General features: G+C 42.0%; 1 non-coding gene across 1 annotated transcript; it reads right to left on the minus strand.

Moving 5' to 3' along the window:
* Positions 1-21,633: 21,633 nt before the first annotated feature.
* Positions 21,634-21,741, minus strand: LOC112714157 (small nucleolar RNA R71). Its single transcript, XR_003159112.1, has one exon. It is a non-coding gene; the product is annotated as a small nucleolar RNA R71 (small nucleolar RNA).
* Positions 21,742-21,977: the final 236 nt, after the last annotated feature.

The following is a 21,977-nucleotide window of genomic DNA, read 5'->3' on the forward strand; positions in this document are numbered from 1 at the left end:
GGAACTTCATACAGAGGTGTGGGGTCGAGACTATAGCTGCCAGTCTGTTTAGGGTTGGTCGCCCAATGAGGGCATTGTATGCTGAAGTGACGTCAACTATAATGTAGTCGATGCTTAATGTTTTAGATTGCTCGCCTCTTCCAAAGGTAGTGTGTAGCGAGATGTATCCTAAGGGATGGATCGGGGTATCCCCTAGCCCAAATAGGTCGGTGGGATAGGCCTTTAGTTCTTTTTCCTCAAGTTCGAGCTTGTCGAAGGCCGTTTTGAACAGGATATCTGCTGAGCTTCCCTGGTCAATCAGGGTTCGGTGTAGGTTGGCGTTTGCTAGGATAATGGTGATTACCATTGGATCGTCGTGCCCGGGTATTATCCCTTGAGCATCTTCTCGGGTAAATGAGATGGTAGGTAATTCGGGCAGGGGACCGTCTTCTCGGACGTGATAGACTTCTTTGAGGTGTCTTTTTCGCGAGGATCTGGATGTTCCTCCGCCTGCAAAACCTCCATTTATCATGTGAACGTGTCTTTCAGGGGTTCGCGGGGTTTGTTCGGCCCGATCTTCGTTATCTCCCCGCCTTCTCTTCCTGGTCTCTTCTCCTTTCTCTGCTATATATCTGTCGAGTTTTCCTTCTCTGGCTAGTTTTTCTATAACATCTTTTAGGTCGTAGCAGTCGTTAGTAGAATGACCGTAGAGCTTGTGATATTCACAGTATTCGGACCGATCTCTCCCTGCCCTCTTGTGTTTTAGCGGTCGGGGCGGTGGGATCTTTTCGGTGTGGCATACTTCTCTGTAGATGTCTACCAGGGAGACTCGGAGGGGGGTGTAGCTGTGGTACTTCCGCGGCTTGTCCGAGTTGGGTTCTTCTTTCTTCCCCTGTTCCCGATCTCGATCTCGGGGTGGGTAGGTTGATTCCTTCCTAGAAGAGTCTCTTAGCTGGGAGGTTTCCTCCATGTTGATATATTTTTCTGCCCGCTCCTGCACCTCATATAGGGAGGTCGGGTATCGTTTGGATAGGGATTGGCTAAACGGTCCCTCTTTTAGGCCGTTTGCTAGTCCCATGATGGCTGCTTCAGTGGGCAAGTGTTGTATGTCCAGGCAGGCTTTGTTGAATCGCTCCATGTATTCTCGGAGAGTTTCTTGGTTACCTTGTTTGATCCCGAGTAGACTGGGGGCATGTTTTGTCTTATCCTTTTGAATAGAGAACCTTGTCAGAAATTTTTTGGTTAGGTCTTCGAAGCTGGTGATTGATCTTGGTGGCAGGTTGTCGAACCACTTCATGGCTGACTTGGTGAGAGTGGTGGGGAAGGCTTTGCACCGAATCGCGTCGGAGGCGTCGACTAGGTACATTCTGCTTCTGAAGTTGCTGAGGTGGTGACTTGGATCGGTGGTGCCGTCGTAGAGATCCATATCGGGTGGTTTGAAGTTCCGCGGTACCTTCTCCTTCATGATCTCTTGCGTGAAGGGATCATGGTTATCTTCGGGGGTGGTGCCGCGTTCTGTCCGGTCTTTCAGGTTGGCCTCTATTTTCCGCAGCTTTTCTTCTAATTCTCTGCGCTTTCGAGTCTCCCTTCTCAGATCTTGTTCAGTTTCTTTCTGCTTTTTTATGTCCTCTTCGAGTTGTTTCAGCCGGTTTTGTTGTGCCCGGACTGCTTCTAGAATTTCCGAGCTCTTCTCTTTTTCGGAAATTTGTGGATCTTTGTTTGGGAGTGATGTCTTTGGGCGATTCTGTTTGTTTCCTCCTGGAGTGCGTGGTGATAGAGGGCTGTCCGGTCGTTCTCCGGTGTCAATTTCATCCTCTTGTTCAGATGCAGCGCGATCATTGTTGTGAGGATTGTCCGCCATGGTAGAGGGATGACTTCCAGGTCCCCGGCAACGGCGCCAATGTTCCGAGGGTTACCTGAAACGTGTAGCTCGGTCGTCCGGAAAGACCCGAGGTGGGGGTTCAGGGACCCGAGCTTGATATGTAGAGTGGTTGGTGGTTGTACCTGCAATGACACTCCGATGCTTAAGTTAGCATGGGTCCAAGCAGATATGTGTAGAATGTGGAATGAATGTCATACCTGGGTGCTCCAGTGTATTTATAGTAGTTGGCCGTGATCTTCCCTGGATAAGATATTCTTATCTTATCTTATTTTTGGGAGTTTTATCTCTATCTTTTGTGGAACCGCCTTTTCTAGGCCTTTCCGGCCTTTAGCTTTTGGGCTGCGTTCCTTTTGATGGGCCTTCCTTACTTTATTGTCCGAGGTCCGACCTTTAGGCGTGAGCCTTAGGACGAGGTCGGACCTTTTATGAATTGACCGAGTTGGAGGAGCCCGGTCAGGGTATGAACAATAATTATCATAGTTGTGGTTATGGCAAGGAAGGGATTCCATAATTCATCCCAAGTCATGATTGTATTTATGTTTTGAACCACCTTTCCATCACTTTATAGCTTTACTTGTCCATATTACATACATAGTTCATTCGTTCTTTCATCACTTTATTAATTGCAATTTTGTCTCATTCTTTAATTCCTTTATTTTGTTTGTTTAATCATCAAAACCCCCTTTACTTCTCACAACCAAAATTGTATGCACTTGTTGGCTCTAGTTCCTAGGGAGAACAACACGGGAGTCTAAATACTCTCGATTCATATTTGCTTTGAATTGTGACATCTTTAGAATTATAATTTGATTATTGGCCAATTGTTGGGTTTGGAACTATACTTACAACGCCAATCCAATCTTATTTTGAGATAAATTCTGAAACCGCTTTAGGCCATTGTCACTTTGCAACTTTGAATTTCTTCTAATCTTTTCATTTTTTCATTCTTTTCTTTGTTATTTTTCTTCTTTCTTTTTCTTTTGCAATTCAATCCAAAGATCTTTTGTTTGTTTAGAGATCTCATAATACTTCTCTAAGCCTCTATTCATGGAGAATCATTCTTCTCTTTCATTCAAGATCATTCACTTGTTACCTCATTCTGTGACATATAATTACAAGTAGTGTAACGAACACTTTTCATAAGACGGCTTTATTTATTAGATTCAACTTTCCTCCATCAAAACACTTCCTTTCTATATGAGTGGAAGGCTTGGAGGACAAGCATAGTGATAAGGTAATGCAATAAAGGAAATATGCATGATGCAAGAATAAAATGATGGAGACTTACAGAAAGAACTACTAGCCACCATACACCAAATTACTTTCTTCATTCTCTATCCTTGTTGCCCTCTTCATCTTCATTTTTTGTCTAAATTGTAATAGCAAACTTGGATGCATGAACAACTATTTTAGCAAAAGTTTTTTTGTTATTTTTTATTTTTTGAAATTTGATGCTTAAACGAATAAGAAAAAAAGAAGATGCGAAAAAATAAACATGATGATTAAGGTGAAAATGCATGTAGAGGAGGAGAGGGACGAAGAATAATGCAAGAATTGAAAAAGAAGACAGAAAGACAAAGGAAAAGACTAACCAAAGTTGGAATGCCTCCCAACAAGCGCTCTTTTATCGTCATTAGTTTTGATATTACTTTCCCTAGGTTGGGGATTGGGAGTATTGAGAAACTTCATGACACACTTCAGTTAATCAATTCTATCCATGTTAAAGCATGCATCCTTCATCTTTATGTCAATTCTCTCTTTGATTCATGCTACCAACTCTTCTATCAATGTCCAAGCTTCCTCCGTTGTTTGATTTTTTAATGAGCCTCTAGCCCATCCATCAAGCACAGCTTTGTAGTCTCTAGAGATCCCATCATAAATGTAATACCCTAATATTCAAATCCTTATGCTCGAGCCATAAGTCAAAGATAACAAGGTGGTATGACTCAAGGTGGATTATAATACATAAACATATATATATATATATATATAGAGAGAGAGAGAGAGAGACATAAGTATAATAGCCACTAGTTGCGACCTGCAAAGTTTAGGCCGACTAGGGTACAAAAATAAAATCAGTTTGACAACAAAATTTTCTCTCTCTCCTAAAAGATACATCAAAACATCTATAGACATGTTTTCCAAATGATAAATACATATAAGTTTTTGAAGATAAATACGGAGAGGGATATACGGAATGACTACCCCCGACCCATGGGTTCCCAACATGGTAAAAGTGTCAAATAAATACAATGCACTATAATAGGAACTCACTAAGCATCCTAAACTTCCTTTCATCAACTATTCATCCTATTTTCTCACTAATCCATAAATAGACAACTGTCATAAGGGAATACTAAATCTAATTCATCTTTCTCATCTTTCCCAACTTTTCAACTCCCCAACATAACAGAACCAGAATTATAAACAGAACCATCACCAGCTACTTTGTCTCAGTAATTCTGTATCAATACCTCGTATCTTCACTCGGAGCAAGTGAAATCACTTCACTACGTCTATCCAGGGAGCTCAACTCATCTCATTTAATATTCATCATTATTAATCAATTATTTCATCAGTTCCTTTCAACAAGGACAACCCTCAGCGTCAACCGACACCAGCATGAGGGACCTCTGTAAGAACTGGAGTTTTCAAGTAAAACTGTTTTAATAAAATAATTTAGTGCCCGGAATAGATTCAAAATTTAGAAGTTTTAATTTGAAAAATATAAATGTGAAATTTGATTTCAGTGAATTTTCTGACTTGGAAAATGTATCTTTTTCGAAAAGTTTCTGTGAAAATGCGTAATGGCGCTTAAGCCGGTAGTACCGGCTCTAGTCTATCCAATACTGCGTATTTTGGAAAATAAGATTTTGAAAAATTGATTTATTATTTTGAAAGGATAAAAATAATTTAGAATCGAAAACCGGACACTAATCTTAAAGGTTTTAGCCCAAAGTGGGCCAAAAGGACCAAAAACGCTAACGGGTTGGACCAAACCCGAACCAGACTCAAGGCCCAACATATATATGCTTATTTAATGATTAATCAGCCCATTCCACCCAAGAAACAAGAGAGAGAGAGAGGGCGCAGCTTTGAGAGAGGGAAGAAGGTTGGCTTGATTATTATTTATTGTCACCTTCCAAAAGCCATATCTTGAGCTACAGAGCTCCGATTGACGAGCTATTTGTGGCTACGCGAAGCTCTTTTCCAACAATATATAATAGTCTATAGTTTATTCGAGATTTGACAATGAAAACTGGCGCTCAACGCCAGTTCTACGCTGCATTCTAGAGTCAAACGCCAGAAACACGCCAGAAACTGCTGATGATTTTTTTTTGTTTCTTATCTTTTTCAAAACAACTTATATACTTCTCTCTCTTTAATTTTTGAAAATACCTCCCTCTTTTTCAAAAATTATTTTTAATTAACTAATTGTTTCAAATTTTAATTTTAATTTTATTTCTTCTTTTTAATTTTCGAAAATCACTAACCCTTTTTCTAAAATTAATTTTCGAAAACTTATCTCCCTCATCTTATTCTATTTATTTATTCACACCTCTCTTCACTTCTCTTCATCTCAAATCACTGCCCCTATCCTCACCCTTGTGTTTGGATTCTTCATTCTTCTTTACTCCTCTTCCCTTTCTTCTTCTACTAACATAAAGGAATCTATATACTATAACATAGAGGATTTATCTTCCTTTTCTGTTCTCTTCTCTCTCATATGAGCAGGAACAAAGAAAAAGGCATTCTTGTTGAAGCTGACCCTGAACCTGAAATGACTCTGAAGAGAAAACTAAGAGAAGCTAAAATACAACAATCCAGAGACAACCTTACTGAAATTTTCGAACAAGAAAAAGACATGGCAGCCGAACCTAACAACAATAATGCAAGGAGGATTGTTCATACCCTGGGTCGAGCTATCCGATCCGGGATGTTCAGTAGCAAAGCAATCGACCTCTTTTAGGTCAAGCAGACCGACTTCTTTATGAAGAACTCGGCCAAAGCGACAGAAAAGCCCAAAAGAAGGGCCCAACTCAAGGAATACGACCCAGATCTAAATGGCAACCCAAGCTGACAAAGACAAGGGCAGTTCCGTGGAGGATAAGCTGACCTCAACAGAAAGATAAGATAAGATAAGATAACTAACTTATCTTATCCACAGAAGGTCATATCTCACCACTATAAATACACTGAAGCACCCAGGTATAACTCATACTCTGATTCTACTAAAAACCTATTTAATACCCATGCTAACTTAAGCATCAGAGTATCTTGCAGGTACCCCCACCCTCCAGTGACGAAGGATCAGCAGTGCAGTCAGTCCAACAAGTCGGCCACACCAGCTCCGGCCGCTATACACCTGCCGGACACGTCGGCTCCAACCAGTACAGAAGATCTCGTCCGAGATCGACCTCCAATTTCAGGTAACCCTCGGAATATTGGCGCCGTTGCCGGAGAAGCTGGAAGTCATCCTACCACCATAGCGGACAACCATGACAACGACCACGATTCAGATCTAGAAGATAGAATGCCGCACAAGAATACGGATACTACACTCAAAGATACTCCGGAGTCCAACGGGGACAAAAATTCATCAAACCCAGGAATAATAGAGACACTTCAAGATCGATTAAAGCAACTCGAGAAAGAAGCCCAACATCAACGCGAAAAGGAAGAGGATCTACAACAGGAAATAAGGCGATGCTGGAAATTAGAAGATAAGCTTCTAAAACTCGAAGCCGATCTCAAAACCAAAGCTACTCGATCCACTCCAGAGGATAGCTCCCGCCAGGGTCAAGATCCATTCACCAGAGAAATCATGAAGACGAAAATTCCAAAGGACTTCAGACTCTCGGATATAACTTTGTATGACGGCACTTCAGATCCCAATCATCACCTTAGCAATTTCAGAAGCAGAATGTACCTCACTGACGCCTCGGATGCAGTACGCTGCAAAGCTTTTCCAACAACTTTTACCAAGATAGCCATTAGATGGTTCGACAGCCTACCTCCAAAGTCCATCTCAAGCTTCGACGACCTGGCCAAAAAGTTCCTGGCTAGATTTTTCATACAAAAAGATAAGGCTAAACACGCCCCCAGCCTACTAGGAATCAAGCAAGGAGATCGATAGAGTCTTTGTAACTACATAGAAAGATTCAACAAAACATGTATGGACATACAAAGTCTACCAACAGAAGCTGCCATTATGGGCCTCATAAATGGCCTACGAGAAGGACCTTTTAGCCAATCTATATCAAAGAAGTACCCTGCATCCCTAGACGAAGTACAAGAATGAGCACAAAAGTACATCAACGTGGAAGAGAATTCTCGACTGGGGGAAGCCTCAAGGTTCGGTCCCACCTACCGAGACAAAGATAAAGAATCCAAGAAAAAGGAAGATCGCTCCGGGGAGAAAATCAAAAAATACCATAACTACACCCCTTAGGGTATCCTTGGTAGAAGTTTACAAAGAAGTCTGCCATACGGAGAAAATACCCCCAGCTCGGCCACTCAAAGGCAAAAGGGGAGGAGGAAATCGGAGTGAGTACTGCGAATATCATCAAGTCCGAGGACACTCCACCAATGAATGCTTTGACTTGAAAAATGTCATAGAAAAATTAGTAAGAGAAGGAAAGCTAGATCGGTTTTTGGCCAACCGAGATGAAGAGCCAAGAAAAAGAAAAAAGAGATGAAGATGTCGGACGATCTGAGCGATCATCTCGCACACCAGAAAGACACGTCCACATGATACACGGTGAATTCGCGGGAGGAGGAATCTCCAAATCATTCCACAAACGACACCTCCAAGAAGTGTACCATGTCGAAGGAAAGAAGGAGGCACCAGACATCCCAGCAATTACGTTTACCAAGGAAGACGCATCTGGAATCATCTCGGGACACGACTGATGGTGTTTTTGTGGAAAAATGAATTTCCAACACACATATCCAACCGGCAAGTGTACCGGGTCGCATCAAGTAGTAATAACTCACTTAGAGTGAGGTCGATCCCACAGGGATTGATGGATCAAGCAATTTTAGTGGGTGATTAGTTTAGTCAAGCTAACATTAAGTGAATTGTGTGAAAATGTAGCCAACAGAATTATAAATGACAGGAAACTTAAAGTTGCAGAAAGTAAAATTGCATAAAACTTAAATAACAAGAATGTAAAATAGCTGAAACTTAAATTGCAAGAAATGTAAATTGCATGAAAAGTAAAGGGGGTTGGGTGCTGGAAATTAAAGAGAGCAGTAAAGCAAAGCGTATAACAATTGCATAGAGATTAACTTGCAGGAAAGTAATTTGGGATCGTGAACAGAAATGTAAAATAAAGAACAAGTGCAGAAGAATTAAATTGCTTGAAAGTAAATTGAAAGCCAATGGAACAGTAAAAACAGAAGAGTAGCCAAGAACTCAACTCAATTGCAAAATAAAATTGAAGATCTCAAGGAATCAAAGAGACTAGAAAACAAGTCTAGATCTCACTCCCTTCCTTGATCCAACAGCAAATAGATTGAAGAAGAAAGAAAAATGGAAGCAGCAAAGAGAGCCTTGATTCAAATCACAATTCCTTGAATTATGCAGCAAAATAAAAACAGAGAGATCTCAGATAGAAATTGAAACATAATTTCTCCAATCTCAATCCAAGATTTAGAACAGGAAGGAAAACTAAGAGAGATCTCAAATCCTAATGCTCCCTAGTGAAGCTAGCCTTTTCTCATGGAGCTCCAATTGATGCCTTTATATAGGCTTTACAAAATAAAAAATGAAAATGAAATTAAAACAAATTACAAAAATGAAAATCCTAATTTAATTGATCCATGTGCCTTTGAGTGATGATGTGGGCTTTGCTTGCTTTGGATTTGAGGAGAAATGGGTTTGGTTGGCTTTGATTCAATTTGGTGAGGAATTGAATTAAATTGAATTTTGGCCCATATTGCTCCTAGGAGGCTGCCCTGCCCTTGTGGAGGGCAGGGCGGGATTTGATGCGTGCAGCCTTGGTGTGAGCGTGGTGCATTGGTGTGTGCTGCAGGATGCTGCCCTGCCCTCGCGGAGGGCAGGGCAGAAAATTCTGGTGCACCAGTTTGGTGCCTGTGCGTGCTGCTGGTGCTGCCGAATTGTTCCTTGGTGCGCCAGAATGGTGCTAGCCGTGCCACAACAAAATGCTGCCCTGCCCTCGCGGAGGGCAGGGCAATGTTTCTAAATTGAAGTCCTGTGTTCGAGACTTGGCCGATGCACACGCTACCCATTTTTCCTTGGCTTTCTTGGCACCAAAGTAAGGCCTAGTTTCTTGCTTCCTCATGGCTCTTAAAGATGCCTTTCGTTCCTACCTGAATTGTACGCCAAATATGGATTGCTATATATCGTTGGAAAGCTCTGAATGTCAGCTTTCCAACGCAACTGGAAGCACATCAATTGGACGTCTGTAGCTCAAGTTATAGCCCTTTGAAGGAGGCATGGTCATGCTGTGAGCGCCCAGATTTTACCTTAGCGAAATTCTTGCTTCCAACCTCACTTTGCATCACGATTCTGCCCTGCCCTTGGCAAGAGCAGGGCAGTGTGCGTGCTGGCTGCTTCCTTCTTTGATTTGGTCATAGGCCACACTTTTAAAAGCGTGGCCTAAGGCTCCAAAGTGTACCCCAACTTCAAAGTGTACCCCAAAGCTCTTTTTTTCTCCTTTTTTTGTGCTTCTTTGCTTCTTTTTCTTCTTATTTTCTACAAGATTTATAAAATTAAAATATCAAGAAAATATATCATTTAAGTACAAAAGCATTCAATATTTAAGCACAAATCATCAATTTCTTGTATGAAAAAGCATAGAAAAATAGGTATATGATGACTTGTCATCAACGACGACCCCATGGTCATCACCATCATACTGGCAAATGCCAATTTCCACCGTACATTAATTGACCAAGGAAGCTCCGCTGACATCTTATTCAAAACTGCATTCGATAAGCCCGACTCAGAAGAAAAAGAGCTAAGAGCATACCCGAACAACCTATTCGGACTTGCGGATACCCCAGTACAACCACTGGGATACATATCGCTACATACAACCTTCGGAAAGGGGAACCAATCCAGAACACTCAAGATAGACTACATCGTGGTCGACGTAACATCAGCCTACAACACCTTAATAGGTCGGACGACATTAAACCAACTCGGAGCAATAGTTTCGACTCCACACCTATGTATGAAATTCCCAACTGCAGAAGGGATAGCTACAATAAAAGCAGATCAAAAAATGGCACGTCGCTGTTATAACGAAAGTCTAAACCTCAGAGGCGAAGAGTTCCACACAATCGAACTTGGCGGAGTTCAGAGGCGAGAAGAACTCTGTCCACAGCCCGAAGGTGAAGTAGAGAAAGTTCAGATCGGAGATACCTCGGATAAGACAACTAATATCGGCACAATCCTGAAAAGAGACGCCAAAGAATCACTCATACAATTTCTACGAGACAATGTTGACCTCTTCGCATGGAAAGCCGCCGACATGCCAGGCATAGATCCCGAACTGATGAGCCACAAATTGGCAGTCTATCCAGGATCCCGGTCGATACAACAAAGACGAAGTAAACTCGGGCCAGAACGATCTCAGGCTATGGAAGAACAGGTGCAAGCACTGCTAAAGGCAGGATTCATAAGAGAAGTCAAATATCCACTATGGCTAGCAAACGTCGTCTTGGTGAAAAAGTCAAATGGGAAGTGGCGAATGTGCACCGACTACACCGACCTCAACAAAGCCTGCCCAAAAGACCCTTATCCACTCCCAAGCATCGACGCTCTAGTAGATGCTCATCTGTATATAAGAATCTCTCATTTATGGATGCATACTTGGGGTACGACCAGATCCCAATGTAACCACCAGATCAAGAAAAAATCTCGTTTCTAACACCCAAAGCAAACTATTGCTACATCGTAATGCCTTTCGGCCTTAAGAATGTGGGAGATACTTATCAAAGGCTAATGAATAAGGTCTTCTCAGACCACATCGGAAAACTCATGGAGGTCTACGTGGATGACATGTTGATAAAGACACAAAGTGAAGAGACATTACTAACCGACTTGGTCCAAGTGTTCGACACCATACGGAAGCACGGCATGCGACTTAACCCGGCTAAATGCACTTTCGCAGTAGAAGCAGGTAAGTTCTTGGGCTTTATGCTCACACAAAGAGGAATTGAGGCAAATCCAGATAAATTCCAGGCCATACTTAACATGAAAAGCCCAACATGCGTCAAAGAGGTACAACAACTCAATGGGAGATTGGCAGCCTTATCCAGATTCCTAGCAGGGTTAGCGATAAGATCCCTCCCTTTCTACGCTACTTTAAGTAAGGGAAAGAACTTCGAGTGGACAATGGAATGTGAGCAAGCCTTCCGAGACTTCAAAGAATTCCTGGGACGGCCACCTATCCTATCTCGACCACGAGAAGGAGAACCACTCATATTGTACCTCGCAGTAGGAAGTCGGGCAATAGCCTCAGCACTAATTAGAGAAGACGAGGGCGGGCAACAACCCGTCTACTTCATTGGTAAAGCACTGCAAGGGTCAGAGCTGAACTACCAGAAAATAAAGAAGTTTGCCTACGCTCTCATACTAACATCTCGACAACTTCGCCCGTACTTCCAAGCCCATACCATTAAGGTTCGGACCAACCAGCCCATAAAGGGGATATTGCAGAAAACAGATCTAGCAGGAAGAATCCTACAATGGGCAATCGAGTTGTCCGAATTCGACCTCCAATACGAGCCACAGACAACCATTAAATCACAATACCTAGCCGACTTCATTGCAGAATTCACAGACACCCCGGAGATTCCCATATAGTGGAATATATACATGGACGGTTCTTCAAATAAAACCGGAAGTGGCGCAGGTGTGATAATCGAAAGCAACCAAGGAACCCAACTTGAACTTTCCCTTAAATTCGGATTCCCGGCCTCAAACAACTAGGCGGAATACGAAGCTTTATTAGCTGGTTTGAAGCTGGCTAGGGAGGTTGGAGCTCAGAAACTCAACATCTACAGCGATTCACAAGTCGTCACCTCACAAATAATAGGGAGCTACCAAGCCAAAGATCCTGCCATGAAAAAATATTTGGATAAAACCAAGGAACAGCTCGGACAACTCGGGGAATATAGGATCTACCACATACCTCGCGAGCAAAATGCCCGAGCTGACGCACTCTCAAAGCTAGCCACCACCAAACCAGGGGGCAACAATAGAAGCCTTATCCAGGAAATTCTGTAGAACCTGTCAATATCGGAAGAAGAAAAAATCCTAGCCATAACAGGTCGGGATCAAGGATGGATGACCCCCATAATTAACTACCTCAAGACAGAAGCGCTCCCTACAGATGAAAAGGAGGCAAAGAAGTTGAAAAGGGAGGCATAGTACTACACTATCATAAACAACACCTTGTACAAAAGAGGGATCTCAATACCATTGTTAAAATGCGTACCGACCTTGATAAACCCCATTTGTAGGATTTATCTTATATTGATTTTAGGGGATTTTATCACCTTTTACCCACATTTATTCAATGAAATAGCATGGTTTTGTATATTCTCCTTTAATTGTGCTTCAGAGTGAAAATATGCTTTTTAGGTCTTAAAATAGATAAATGTAATTTACCTTGATTCCATTAGATGCCTTGATATGTTTGTTAAGTGATTTCAGATTTAGGAGGCAAAGATTGGATTAAGGGAATGAAGAAAAAGCATGTAAAGTTGGAGAACTTTCATGAAGAAATGATGGAACCAAAAAGCTGTCAAGCCTGACCTCTTCGCACTTAATTGACCATAACTTGAGCTACAGAGATCCAATTGATGCGGTTTTAGTTGGGTTGGAAAGCTAACATCCGGGGCTTCAAAACGATATAAGATTTGCCATAGTTGCATCGCGCATATGGGCACGCACGCGCACGGTACGCGGACGCACCGATGGTGGCACATGACCCACTTAATGCAACACGTGGCCAGCGATTTTAGAAGCCTTGTAGGCCCAATCCAACTCATTTCTGATGCTATTTAAGCCAAGGATTGAAGAGGAATCAACATACTTTTGATCATTAGTCATAGTTTAGTTTTAGAAGTAGTTTCTAGAGAGAGAAGCTCTCTCTTCTCTCTAGAATTAGGATTAGGAATTAGGGTTAGATTAGGATCTCATAGTTCTAGGTTTAATTCAAGTCTCCTTCTACTTCTACCTTCAATTGATGATTGCTACACTTTGGTTCTTCTTTCTATCCCTATCCTCTTGTTGTAATTTCTCTTATTTTGTTTATAGGTTTTGTAATTGAGATATTTTTGTTCTTTTGTTTTCTTTTAGTAATGCAATTTGAGATAATTCATGTGATTGTGATGTTGTTGATTGTTGTTTTGTTAATTCTTTGTAATTGTTGGTTGTTGATTCCTTTTATTCTTCCAAATAAAAATGCTTTCTTTCATTATCCTCCAAGTGTTTGATGAAATGCTTGAGAGGATGTTAGAGTAGAACTTTATGTTCTTGGCTTGAGAAGGTGACTTAGGATTTCTTGAGTTTCTAGTGTCCAATTGATTGATAGTTGATAGCCATTGACTCTAGCCTTCAATAATCCAATTAGTGAAAAGCTAGGACTTATGGACTTGGATTGATATTACTCACTTGACTTTCCTTTGCTACTTGATTAAAGGATGACTTAGTGAGATTAATCCTTGCAACTACCATACTTGTGGCTAGTGATAATGATGAAGACCCTTGACAACCAAACCTTGCCAAGACCATTTTGTTAATACAATTTCATTACCATTTACTATTCATATTTCTCATCTAAAACCCCAAAATAAATAAATCCATAACCAATAACAAGAACACTACCCTGCAAGTCCTTTGAGAGACGACCCGAGGTTTAAATACTTCGGTTATTAATTTTAGGGGTTTGTACTTGTGACAAACAAATTTTTGTATGAGAGGATTATTGTTGGTTTAGAGACTATACTTCAACGAGATTTTATTTGGAAAATTCTAAACCGTCAATAATCCAATCATCAAAATGGCGCCGTTGTCGGTTTTTGGTTAATGTAAATATGTGAATATTGTGAATGTGTTTGTCTTTTGCTTGTTTGTTAGTTTTCATTAGCTTTAGATCTCCATTAGTTTTGTTCCTAGTTGCCACTATGAATTCTCGTCCTTGTGGTTTTGGATATGACTATGACTATGTTGTAGGCGACGAAAACTTGAATGATGGCTCACATTATGGGAGAGATGAATTCGTAGGAAGGGAGCCACATCCATATGAGCAATCATCATGGCAACCTTCCCCTTCAAGTTACTATGATGGTAATCCTTCATATAATGCATATCATTCTTATGGATATGATGATTCTTATCATGGTTATACCACTCAACCACCATCATTCTATGCACCATATTCTCAACCCACATCTTATTTCCACCAATTGCCTACATATGATCCAAATCTATATTCTCCCTATGCATACCCTTGCGACGATTATGAACAAGCAACCCTTAAATCACCACCACTCCACCATCTTTACCCTCCAAACCAAGTCCTCATAGATGATACACTTGGTGTCATTCTTCAAGAGCAAGAAGAGCTCCAAACCGCACTCACTAGTTTCACCTCTACCTCCAAGAATCTATGTCTCGTGTAATTCCACTCTCTACTAACAACCAAGATAACTTCCCACCTCCAAGCTTTGATGAACCTCCCTTCCAACTATATCATGATTGCCCCTCTCCGCCACAAACCTCCATGGAAGCATATCAATGTCCATCAATCCAAGAGCAACACGATCCTACTTATATTAGCAAGGCAGAACAAGAATCAACGGATCGGTTCAAGGAAGAAATGGATCGACTTCAAGCAACCATCCGTCAAAAGATGGACTCTTGGGATTCATACAACAAGCAAAGCATCTCCACGGATGAATGTGAAAAATCAACCGACGAAATGAGCATGAACGAGATTTTAGGATCCCAACATGAGGACAAGGAGATGGGATACGTCTTGCAACAAGTGAAGGAGGAAGGGATCATTGAAGAAGAAGAAATGGTTGAAGAGTTAAAGGAAGTTAAACAAGAGGTGGATTTCAAGCTTGAGAACACTTCCACACCAAGTGATATTGTTGATGATCTTGTGGAAGTTGTTGAAGTCTCTCCCATTAAACTTGAAAATGATTTTGAGGAGGATAATGCGTAACCTCCAAAGCATAGTATGAGTAATGAAAGATTGGAAGAGGCTGATCAAGAGATGGATTCAATCATCGAGAATTTCTTATCTACAATTGAATCCCCTCCCATTGGGCTTGAAATTGAGATCAAGGAAGAAGATGCACAACCTCCCGTGCCGTTGGTAAGCAATGAAGAAGAGAATGAATTAGAAGGAAGCTACCAAGAGGATGAGGTTGAAATTGAGGAAGCTTGTGAAGAAGTGAAGGTAATCAAGGAAGAGTACAAGGGAGTGGAGCTTGCAAGATCATTGGGACCAACCCTTCCTAAGTCACCATCCAACATAACATTCAAGTGGGTAAAATTCTTGGAAGAAGTACACAGCGGCATTGTGGTAATCATCTCGGAGCGCAGGCTCTCACCAAAAAGGTACTCCGGGCGGGATTCTATTGGCCAACTCTACGAAAGGAAGCTACAGAATTTGTAAAGACATGTCCACCATGTCAAAAGCATGCCAACTTTCACATCGTCCCGCTGGAAAAGCTCATCAGCATGACATCACCCTGGCCATTTGCAAAGTGGGGACTCGATCTTCTCGGGCCCTTTCCCCAGGGATCGGGACAAGTCAAATTCCTCATAGTAGAGGTAGACTATTTCACAAAATGGATCGAGGCGGAACCCCTAGCCAACGCCACTGCTCAAAGAAGCTAGAAATTCCTATATAGGAACATCGTCACAAGGTTCGGGCTGAAACGGAGACTACAAGAAGCTAAGGGAGCCTGGGCCGAGGAACTCCCACAAGTCCTATGGGCGTATCGAACAACCCCCACTCTACTACGAACGAATCACCCTTTCGATTAGCATACGGAGTGGAGGCAATGATTCCAATAGAAGTCGAGGAAGGGTCCCCCCGGGTAGTTCATTACAATAAATAAACCAACTCTCAACTTCAAAGAGAAGAGCTCGACCTACTTCCCGAAATCCAAGAAAGAGCTCGGATCAGAGAAGAAGCGCTAAAGCGGCGAATGGCTTCCAGGTATAATCAAAAGGTAGTGCCAAGAGGTTTCGGTGAGAATGATCTCATCTTAATCCGAAATGATATTGGAGCAACTCGACCCGGAGAAAGAAAGCTGGTAGCCAACTGGAAAGGACCCTACCGAGTCATAGAAGTACTTGGTAAGGGCTACTACGGACTGTCCAAACTCGAGGGAAGAGAACTCCCCAGATCATTGCACGCCTGTAACCTAAGAAGGTATTATAGCTAGAAAAAGTAAAAAATCTCGTCACAAGATGCACTCTTTTTCCTGAAAAGGTTTTTTAATGAGGCATCAGACAGAGATTCAATCCGTCTTAAGGGTACAAAAAACCCCCGCCATGTATATATTTGCACTTTCTTTGAATAAAATACATTTCAGATTTTCTACAAACTCTCAAGACGCATTAATCTGAAGCATTCATCGTCCAATTATAAAGCAACAGATCGATAGAAAGTGAAGAACAAATTCACTGTACGATCTCGATAGGAATGATCGTCCGACAAAGGCGAAAACGCGATTCACCTAAAGGACGATCAAACCGGGACAGAAACCACTAACTACAAATCGGCAAAGATGAACACAGAATAATGCAAGAAGTTATCGAAAGTGATCTCAAAAAAAGAACCTGACGAGGTCTTATAGATTGCTATATAATAACTTAAAAAGACTGGCCGACACCAAAAAGTCGGACCAAGTCAACCCAAGTTATCAGCGAATCCCTGGAAAGAGGTCTGGCCAACCCTATTAAAGAGGAATTGCTATAACTTAGAAGAGATCGACCTAACGAAGTCGGTCTCCTACAAAAAAAAGTTATAAAAGTAATCCCTGAAAGAGACCTAACAAAGGTCCAAGAAAAAGGATTACAAAAATAACTTAGAAGAGATTGACCTAACAAAGTCGGTCTCCTACAAAACAAGTTATAAAAGTAATCCCTGAAAGAGACCTAACAAAGGTCCAAGAAAGAAGATTACAAAAATACCTTAGAAGAGATCGACCTAACGAAGTCGGTCTCCTACAAAACAAGTTATAAAGTAATCCCTGAAAGAGACAAAGGTCCAAAAAAGAGGACTACAGAAATAACTTGGGAGCCCGACACGACAAAGTTATAAAGATTAATCCCTGAAGGAGACCTGAAGAAAGTCCGAGAAAGAGGATTATAGAAATAACCTAGAAAGGACTGACGTGAAAAAACCAGACCAACGAAAGCTACAACCCGGACCGACAAGAAGAAAACGGACCAACGAAAGCTACAACTTGGACCGACAAGAAGAAATCAGACCAACAAAAGCTACAACTTGGACCGATAAGAAGAAATCGGACCAACGAAAGTTACAGTTTGGACCGACCAGAAGAAGTCAGACCCACACAGTCACGGTCTCAAAGGATCCAAGTTACAAACAATAAGTACAAAAGCAATCCAAAGAAGTCAAGCTGCAAGATTCCAACACTGTCAAAAACTAGAAGAGATACCATGTTAAAGCGCAACAAAAGCATAATATAATAAAGCTTCAAGCGGCCACCAAAATCCGCCACAGAAAGCTACTTTTGTTTTTTAAAATAAAAGTTGCCAGGCAAGCAACCAAAAGCGTCGGCAGTCAAATAAAACAATAAAAAGTTTGAAAAGCCCACAAGACCAGGCTATTTACACAAATACTTTAAAAAAGAAGATTAGGAAAGATCGGGAGCCTCCCCGGCAGCATCAGTACGAGGAGAAGGAAGGCGAGTCTAAATAGGCACAGCATCTATAGTTTCATCATCCCAGTTCAGAATCTGGCAATCCGGATCAGACATAGCGAGAGGAGCCGAGGAGGTCGACACTTTGACAGAGGGCATTGGGGGAGGTTCAACATTATCATCATCCTAGTCATCAGGGACAATCTTACCATCCCTAACAACATTATCCAGGCTGAAGAGAGTAAGGTTGGCCTCAGGAGCAATAACCCGAACCTGCTCCTTTAGATTCTCATAGGCAGCAGTTACACTGCCAACAAGATGACCCTGGAGCTCGGAGTAATCAGCTCGGGCGTTCTCCAACTCCTCCTTCAAACGCATCCCCTCCCGATAAGATGTGACATAGCTATCCTTATGCCTCAGCGCTGTGTCCTCAGCCAGCCTTACAGAGGCAGCCAAAGAGAGGGAACTCGCCTTCTCATTCTCCAGATCTCTTTCCAACTTGGCCACCTTCACCTCAAGCTCCTCCTTCAAGCCTTTTATCCGATTAAACTCCCGTTTGGCCTCCTCCATAAAAGCTTTGGTGGCATGGAGAGGAAGACTCTGAGCAGTTCGATACAGGGCCGCTCCCATGTGTGCCATTTTGATACTACTTCGAGTTATATAATCATAATGATGAAGAAGTGACACGTCATCCATAGAGAGGGCACCATAAGGAGCGATTTGTTGATCTACAAACTCGATCGCGTCAAAGTCAGGAGCATCAAGGTTGAAAGGCTCAATTGTTTTCTTGCTTCTTACTAGGAGGAGTGCCAGAAGCAGCGGCAGAGGTCTGTGTAGGATCGACCAGACGAACCCGAGGAACAGGAATCACTTTCCTTGGCCCGGGAGAACTTGACACAAGAGGCTTCACTGGAACCTGAGAAGGTCCCTCCCTGGCCACCTTGGCCGAGATGTTCAGAGCAGCAGTTGCTTTCTTTGCCTTTTTAAAGGCCTTCATGGAGTCATTATTCTTTGACATCTCTGCAAATACAAAACCAGCCACAGCAGAGAGTTACAATCACAATAAGAGGAAGGAAAAATAAAGAAACAAGTATAGAAACAAGACAAACAAGTACCCAAAATAGTCCGAACCAAGGATGAGTCATTCAAAAACCTTTTTGTATCAAGATGGGGTGGGGCCCCCCACAAATCCTCAAGCACAACAACAAAGGCACGCTCAACATCATCATGCATCTCCCAAGTATAGCGAGACACCCTTACATCCCTCTGCCACTCTAGAGGGAAAGAAGGCTCATCATTTTCATCAAGAAAAAAAGGGCAAACCCCCTCGACAGCACGAACTTTAAAGAAGTAGTTCTTGAAGTCCTTAAAGGACTCGTCATACATAGAGAAAATTTCATGGCCCTGAGCGGACCGAAAAGAAACCCAAGAAGCTTTCTTTTTTGAAGAACCGCCAGGCTTGGCGGAAACAAACAAATAAAGGAAAAGAGTCTGAAAAGGTGTTACATCTAATTCTCTATAAAGAAGCTGAAAAATTTTAATAAAACCCCAGGAATTCGGGTGAAGCTGGGAAGGGGCAATATTACACGACCACAACAGGTCGGTCTCAAAAGCAGTAAAAGGAAAAGTAACGTCCAGTTGACTAAAAAAATATTCGTAGGCGTAGAAGAAGAGACGCTCCCCTTCGATAGAGGTCGGAAAATAGACCCTCTCATCAAAATCAGGAGCAACAAGCTCATAATCCCTTTCCCGGGCATTATTACCGCAAATCCTATGACGCTTCCTCAACTCGACGCAAAATTCAGCATCCACAACAGAAACACACATCAAAACAAGGGAGTCCAGCCAATCGGACATCCCCTCGGGAACTCTGGAAGACATCTCTACAATGTTATTGCGAGAAGATATGAGGCCAACTAATCCTACAATAAGAAAAGAAGCTGGGATTGGTAAAAACATCTCGGGCGAGGGAGAAAATAACTCGATAAATACGATATGGATGAACATATAGCAAAGAAAAACCCCAAGACTCAAATCAACGTCCTGGGACATCCTTTGGAGGCAGTAACAAAGCAAGGTTTTCGAGAAAAATCTATAGCCTGCACCCCAAGACCTCTCAAACAGGAAAAGAAGACTACAAACAACAAGCATTTTTTCATCCAGAACAAAACACAAAAAGTCATCAAAACCACTGTCTCACAGACTACCAGCAAAATGCATGCGTCCCCAAGCATCAAAAGCACGCCAAGTAGAAACCATCAAAGGCGCAACCTTTTTCAGAATCAAACAAAAAGCAATCTTCAAACAAAGCGAAGAAAAGATGCAGATTTTCTGGTATAGGTATCAGACGGAAACAACAGGACAGACAAAAGCCGTAAAAAGCATCAAGTAACAAAAAAGATCATGCAGAAGATGAAGAAACTCCTAGAACACACATTTCAGCAATAATAGAACACAACGAAAACAGAAAAGAAGATCAAAATCAAAATTTCACCTCCAAAGCCAAAAAACAGCGAAGACACGAAATGGGACAAACCTGAAAACGAAAAAAGCTTCGAGGAGAAAGGGAAGGCGCAAAATGAAAGCTACACAGGAAGATCGCCAAGCAACGTCGGAATAGCAAGGAAAACAGAAATATTGGGAGAAAAGCAAATAGCGAGAGAACAGAGGAAGAAATCGCGAAGAAGTTATGGAAAGAGCGAAGAAGAGAAACTATTTCCTGAGTGAGAATTTCAAAAAACAAAAAGTTAAGTGAAACGGGGCAATTAATACCAATTAATTAGGGTATTAAACCCTCGCACGTTCCCCAGAACAAAGTGCTAAAAACAAAAGCGCGCGCTTTTAGAGGAAAACGTCTACATTCAAAGCTGCTACAAAGGAGTCGACAAAATGCTTGAGTTCGGCTTCACCAAAGAAGGACCAAAGTCAAGGACTCGACCTCAAAAAAGAAGACCGAGCTCAAGCAGGGGCACTGTTCATACCCTGAGTCGAGCTGTCCGATCCGGGATGTTCAGTAGCAAAGCAACCGACCTCTTTTAAGTCAAGCAGACCGACTTCTTTACGAAGAACTCAGCCAAAGCGACAGAAAAGCCCAAAAGAAGGGCCCAACTCAAGGAATATGACCCAGATCCAAAAGGCAACACAAGTCGACAGAGACAAGGGTGGTTCCGTGGAGGATAAGCTGACCTCAGCAGAAAGATAAGATAAGATAAGATAACTAACTTATCTTATCCACAGAAGGTCACATCTCACCACTATAAATACACTGGAGCACCCAGGTATAACTCATAATCTGATTCTACTAAAAACCTGTTTAATACCCATGCTAAATTAAGCATCGGAGTCTCTTGCAGGTACCCCCCACCCTCCGGTGACGAAGGATCAGCAGTGCAGTCAGTCCAACAAGTCGGCCACACCAGCTCCGGCCGCTATACACCTGCCGGACACGTCGGCTCCAACCAGTACAGAAGATCTTGTCCGAGATTGACCTCCAGTTTCAGGTAACCATCGGATCAAGGATGCTTGGTGACTATACTACACCTACTTCCAAGTTTGATGGAAGAAGCATCTCAATCCCTACCATTGGAGCAAACAATTTTGAGCTGAAACCTCAACTAGTTGCTCTAATGCAACAGAACTGCAAATTTCATGGACTTCCATCAGAAGATCCCTATCAGTTTTTAACTGAGTTCTTGCAGATCTGTGAGACTGTTAAGACTTATGGAGTGGATCCTGAAGCCTACAGGCTCATGCTTTTTCCTTTTGTTGTAAGAGACAAAGCTAGAACATGGTTGGATTCACAACCTAAGGATAGCCTGGACTCATGGGATAAGTTGGTCGCAGCCTTCATGGCTAAATTCTTTCCTCCTCAAAAGCTAAGCAAGCTTAGAGTGGATGTTCAGACCTTCAAACAAAAAGATGGTGAATCCCTCTATGAAGCTTGGGAAAGATACAAGCAGATGACCAAAAGGTGTCCTTCTGACATGCTTTCAGAATGGACCATTCTGGATATATTCTATTATGGTCTATCTGAATTCTCTAAGATTTCACTGGATGATTCTGTAGGCAGATCCATTCACCTAAAGAAAACACCTGCAGAAGCTCAAGAATTTATTGACATGGTTACAAATAACCAGTTCATGTACACTTCTGAGAGGAATTCCGTGAATAGTGGGACGCCTCAAAGGAAGGGAGTTCTTGAAATTGATGCTCTGAATGCCATATT

This window comes from Arachis hypogaea, chromosome 9, assembly GCF_003086295.3.
Source record: "Arachis hypogaea cultivar Tifrunner chromosome 9, arahy.Tifrunner.gnm2.J5K5, whole genome shotgun sequence".
Lineage (NCBI taxonomy): Eukaryota > Viridiplantae > Streptophyta > Magnoliopsida > Fabales > Fabaceae > Arachis > Arachis hypogaea.